Source organism: Chenopodium quinoa, unplaced genomic scaffold, assembly GCF_001683475.1.
Source record: "Chenopodium quinoa cultivar QQ74 unplaced genomic scaffold, ASM168347v1, whole genome shotgun sequence".
In the NCBI taxonomy this organism is placed as follows: Eukaryota; Viridiplantae; Streptophyta; class Magnoliopsida; order Caryophyllales; family Amaranthaceae; genus Chenopodium; species Chenopodium quinoa.
Window position 1 is genome coordinate 2,170,540 of NW_018742455.1, and position 6,389 is coordinate 2,176,928.

Genomic DNA, 6,389 nt, shown 5'->3' on the forward strand with positions numbered 1-6,389 from the left:
GACACAATTCTCAACCCTGAACTTTTTCCTTCCTTTTTATACACCACTTTGGTCTTACTTAGGCTAGCCAAGGTGACCTTTTCAGCCGCACAATCAATTTTTGCTTCATACTTTCCCAACCAACCCATACCCAGAATCACATCAAAGTCATTCAAGTCAAACTCGATCAAATCAGCCAGAAACTCTACCCTAGAGATGGAAATAGGCACACTAAAAAACAATCTTGAACAACTCCTCACTTCCCCAGACGGAATAGACACATCTAGAGAAACAGACTCCGGACTCTCTAACCCGAGACTCCCAACTACTTCCTTAGAAATAAAAGAATGCGACGCCCCTGAATCAAACAAGACCTTCACAGGAGAAGAACTTATAAAGAAAACACCAATTACCACATCATTAGCAGACTCAGCCTGCCGACTATTCATCACGAACACACGACCCTTTGGGGCACCTCCCGCACTGTTACTGGTTCCAGCCTTGGTTGTAGGTCCACTAGACTGAGGTGGTTTACTAGGTGCATTAGACTCTTTCACCTTCCCAGACTTAACATTAGATTCCTTCTTGAAACACTCATACTCACGGTGTCCCAACTTCTGACAGTAACGACAAGTTACCGGGTTTCCCTCACAGTCTTTCCCTGGGTGGTCTTTCTCACACCTCTTGCAGAAATACTTCCTCTTGGGTTTCTCACCCCTTTGGTTCTCATTCCCTTTATGGTTGGATGACTGTCCCCCATTCCCCTTCCCAAAGTTCCCCTTGTTGTCCTTCCTATCTCCAGAATTCCCTTGGTAATTTCCATTAGGCTTGTGCCTCTTTTCACCCCCGTGAAAAGAGTCTGGGTTCTTCTTTTTCTCTCCCACCTGCTCCATCTCCCTCCCCTTAATTCCGTACAGATGGGCTGCACGGCCATAGACTTCATCTAGGGTCTCAAAAGTCACTCCCCCTAGCTTCCCTTGGAGGGTCAAGGTTAGGCCTTGCTCAAATCTTTGAGCCTTAATGGTTTCAGCAGGGACTACTTCCGGGGCAAACCTCATCAACTCAATGAACTTGTTGTAGTATTCACTGATTGACATGTTTCCCATTCTTAGGTTGGTAAACTCCATACACTTCTGCTTTCTAAGGTAGGAAGGGTAAAACTTCTCTCTCAAGGCTTTCTTGAACTCATTCCACCCAAAGTTTGGTCTTTTCAGCAACTCATCCTTTCTTTGGGCCCACCATAAGTCAGCTTCCTCCCTCAAGTATTAAACTACATTGTTCACCCTCAGCTCGCTTGGGCAATTGATAGCATCAAATAGCTTGTCAAACTCCCTAATCCAGTTTTCAAGGCTGGCTGGGTCCTCTTTTCCCAAGTAAATAGGTGGTTTAGCTGCAGCTACCCTCTTAAAGACTTCACTATAGGCATCAAGCTTAGGATTTCGGTGTTCCCTGTTCACCACCTTCGTGTTGTTCTCAGTAATTTGGGTCATCTGCTTAAGGACCTTTCCAACTTTGGAACCAGTGCGCTTACTCCTTAAATGTTCCCTCATTCTTGGCGACATAATTCCTGGGTATGATTATTACACTTGGAAATCAAAACAAGTTCTACTCATACAAGCATTTAATTCACTTAATAACACAGAGAAATTTCAAATAATTCATTTTATTTCATTAATAATTACTGAAAATACAACCTTGTCACTTAGGACAATTATTGAAACATGAAACAAAAACATAGTTAAAAACAATCAAATAACACTATGGGCATAACCATCTTCAATAGGATCATAATCCGGATCATCACTTCTATTGCTTGGTTCGGCCATGAGAGTTGGGTTATAACCACTATAGCTTGGAATAAGACCTGATGAGTTTGACCCAGATTTACTTATATTTCTGTTTGGGGCAGGAATGTAATGTGGTCTTTTTGTTGGACTTACATCCCCACAAGGTTGGCTCACTACAACAAATTGACCTTTGTGCCACGAGTAAAATCGTGGCACAAGTTTAAAATTCCCGTGGCTATGAAAATTAGCCAAGGAAATTTTGAATTTTACTCCCGTGGCACAAGAGGCTGTGGCTAGGAATTTGCCATGGGAATATGAATGTCGTGGCAAATTCTAATTTTTATGCCACGGGTATTCACATGGCAAACAAATTCACTTTCCACAAATATTAACGTGGCTAACAAATTATTTGCCACAAATTTTACCGTGGCTAATAAACGTTGTTGCCACAAATATTACCGTGGCTAATTTACTTGTTTACCCAAATACTACCTTGGCTAATAAAATCAGTTGCTATTAATATTATCGTGCCTAAATGGTTTAAAGGCAACGAATTTGCATTTTTTTTTCACCCAAATTGATCAACAAACATAGTGCATATATACACATTAAACTTAGATATTTTCATTAATAACTTGTAAATTTACAATGTTCATCCAAACAAAAACTGAAAAAGAATAATTAATTAATTAATTAATTAATTAATTAGAGTACACTAAATTGGAGCAGCAACAATCAGCAAAGCAGAATCAGTAGCAGTGTGTTCAACAGAGAGCAGCAACACCCAATTTTAGCAACGATTCTAGCAATTTTAGCAACGATTCTAGCATATCCACAACATTCTTTCTTCCACCTCTCATGAGGAGCACTGCGAGTCCCAAGAAAATACTTTTTACTCGCACTACTTACAACTGAAACAAGTGTCTGTCCAGCATGTACAACCAAAAGGTATAATCAGACCACGCAGAGATAGAGAAAAAGACATGAATTCATGTTAAAGGCACATCAGAGCAAACGTCATGGATTTTCTTCACCTTATTAGTCTTAGAAAATACACACCCTATCTAAAATCTCACCCCAAAAAAAAGAAGTTTTTTTTTAATATTTTGATTCAATACTGATTTGAAAGCACATAGTAGTTATGTGGCTCATTAGAAGAGAGAGTTCCTATTCAGAACAAGGTGTTGTGGAGTCACAGTGGCTATTACAATCCCTTTTATATTTAACACACTACGATGAAATATATTAGAGGCCTAAGTGGCCATAAACTTGTTTACAATAGTTGTCGTCAGATACTTGGTACTATTACGGTATGAAAACTTAACACCAGAAGCAATATGCACATAACCATCACATAAATATTGGACTGAGGTACTAAGAGTTCTTGACTAACATATGCTTACAACTATTGAAATATTGTACATATTAATCAGTCATATTGCCAGAAATACACCCATAGGACATCCACATCAACAAACCATGATTCAGATTTGACAATTAGACACATCATTACCCAACTGCAACTTTAAGATGGCTAATATACGAACAACACAAACAATACCCCAGTTAATGCAAGTTAAACAGCTTTTCAAAAGGGCAGAAGGGGCATTACTCACCCTGTACCCAGATCTAAACTTTAAAGGGTTCTGAAACATATTAGCAATAAAATTTGATATAATTATCAAACTAGGCTCATAATTTTTGAGAACAAAAGCCCCAATTACATAGTTGCATCCACTAAATTTATTCAAACATCAAATTAAGCTCATAATTTTATAGCAACAAAATTGAGTTCCTTATCTTATTAGTACTCATAAGATCACATCCCCTTTCAATTAACATGTTCCTCACCAAACAATTTCATTAAAAGGAGTTGGTTTTACTAAAAGCTCGAATCATCAATCTAGTGACTTAGCTTATCTTGCATTGGCAAGGATCACGGTGACTCTCAATATTCACCCTTCACCCACAATTTATTTTGGTTTCAAATACATAATAATAATCAAACTAAGGTATCAAACTAACAATTTACATATTGTTTCAAAATACATTACAATCAAACTAATGTCACAAACTCATAAAGTGTACAATGTGAAGGCATGATTTCTAGTTTTCAACAATAATTGCTCATCAACAACCACTTATATCACAAATGACCATAATTTATATTCAATATGCAGGTATACATAACAAACATCCATCAATCACATTCAGAAAACTTAGATAATTTGAATAAAAAAAAAATCACAGAGATAAAAAAGTAAAAAAGAAAAAAAAAAAAAAGAGAGAGAGAGACAAAAATGCTTAGAATTGTATACATTAATCCAGTAGATACGAATTGAGCAAGTACCTAATAAAATAACCCAATTTAAGAAGAAAAAACAGGGAATTTTGCCCTTAAAAAAGAATTGTAAGTTTAATTGCAAATAGTGGAACTAATTTGATATCAAATAAGCATTACAGTGAAATCAAATCAAATTAAACCCAAGAAATCAAAGCATTAAACAGGAATAATTGGACCAAAAAGGCAAAAAATAATGCAAAGCTAAATAACCTATAAACCCTAACCTCAAATTTCCGATTTTTGATTCGAAAATTGATTCGAATTTGCTGTAGGTTGAATTATTGCATGAAAAACCGTTTAAATTGGCTCAAAATTTAGTCTAGAATTTTTCGAATTTTCTCGAATTAAGGCTGAATATTTTCGTTCTTGAGGAAAGTTCAACGAATTCTACCTTATAAATCGCACAAATTGAATCCAGGACTTGTAGACGACGATGGAGGATGATGAATCGAAAGCCGAGAAATGGAGGATGTCGTGGAGCTTAGGAGAACCCTCAATTTGTGTGTAATGTGAATTAAATTTAGGATATATAAAAGCCTAGAGAAATTGAAACTGGATAATGAAAAAGAGAAATTAAAATTTTACCTTAGAAACTGCTTCAATGGAGAACGATAGGTGCGCTTCAATGGAAAATGAGAGAGAAAGAAGGGGAAAATACAGCAAGAGCACGGATCATTTGGGGGGTCGTTAAACTGGGGTAGTTTTTTATTTACTCAAGTTGACTGTTAATAAAACTTTTACAGAAAGAAGGGAAGTCATTTGGTTTCATATTAAAAAAATAAAAAAATAGAAATAAGGGAATTCATTTGTGAATGCAAACGAATAAATTAAAAATCGAAAACAATATTAAAATTTCTTACAGCATATTTTCTCTATTGAAATTTTATGAAAATGTATTATTTAATTGGTATTGATAGCTCCATTCCCTTTTTTAAGTTTGATTGGTACCAGTAATAAATATAATTTTCTATAGTGACTTTATCAAGCGGTACCAGTAATAAATATAATTTTCTATAGTGACTTTATCACGCGACTGCTGATATGGCTAATAATATAGATTATCGAAATTGAGGTTTTTATAAAACTAATGCATTCTTTAGGTGAATTTAAAAAAAAATTCTATTAGTCATATGCACTTGTTGCCATTACGCTGGAAAACATAATTTAACCATGTATTAGAAATAGATCCATGTTATCTTTCAAAAAAAAAAAAAAGGTCATGTTAAAAGACAAAATTCTTTAAAAAAACTATTGCCCCTTTTATATCATGATAATTAATATTTTTTTATTTTAAATATAGGGACCGAAGTTTATAAACCAGTGCTTTTATTTGGAGTCTTTTAAAAAATTTCTACTAGTGATTAGTGATATACAATTGTTGTGTTATTGTGCGAAAATAAATAAATCAAGCTTATTTATAAAGAAAATATAAGTGTGTATTAGAAATATAAATATATTTGACCTCTAATTTGTATTATGGTTTTATATAAACTAGTTATAATATGATATGATTTCCTCCTTTCCATGTCATGAGTAGATCAAGTTACAATTTTTTTATATATATTTTTAGCAAAAATCATGGCATAAATATTGTATGCTTGTGTCAAAAAATATTGTATGCTTGTGAAGAAAGTATTATTACCTGTAACACGAGTGTAAAATTTGCCACGAAAAAAAAAACAACTCGCAGCAATAATGTAAAGTTTGCCCACGGGAAGATAGCATTCGTGGCACAAATGTAAAGTTTGTCACGGGAAAAGCGCTACTCGTGGCACAAGTGTGATATTTGCCACGGGAAAATAAATACCCGTGACATAAATTATTCTTCTTATTCAGGTTTTGTGTCATATTTTTTTTTCCCGTGGCTAATCAAAATTATGCCACGAATTTGGAATTCCCGTGGCATAATTCGTGGCACAAGTGATGATTTGTTGTAGTGGCTTGAAGAAGCTTTGGGGTTTTGGGCTCTTTCTTTTGCAGTTTGAGAACGAATTCTGGGCCTTTTTGCAACATGGAAATGGGCTTTTGGGCTAGGTTGTTTGGAAGATTCATAGCTTGGAGTTTGGCTAAGAGAACGATAATGCTTGCTCCTACCAAGAGGTGGTACGGACTCATCACTAGATTCCACATACTCATGTCGCTTCTTTGGGTATGAAAAAGGTACTTGGGCATTTAAGAAGTACATTTGGTCATTAGGTCCAAAGGTTCGATCTTTTGGGATCGTGGGAATTTTCACAACTTGTAACACCCCCAAATCTCCCTCTACGGAAATACCAATA

The 6,389-nt window shown here is 35.4% G+C and overlaps 1 long non-coding RNA gene across 1 annotated transcript; it reads right to left on the reverse strand.

Moving 5' to 3' along the window:
• Window positions 1–2,368: 2,368 nt before the first annotated feature.
• On the reverse strand, window positions 2,369–5,024 carry LOC110718398. The gene is made up of 2 exons (XR_002510908.1): window positions 4,502–5,024; window positions 2,369–2,690 (listed from the first exon to the last, which is right to left on the reverse strand). It is a non-coding gene; the product is annotated as an uncharacterized LOC110718398 (long non-coding RNA).
• Window positions 5,025–6,389: the final 1,365 nt, after the last annotated feature.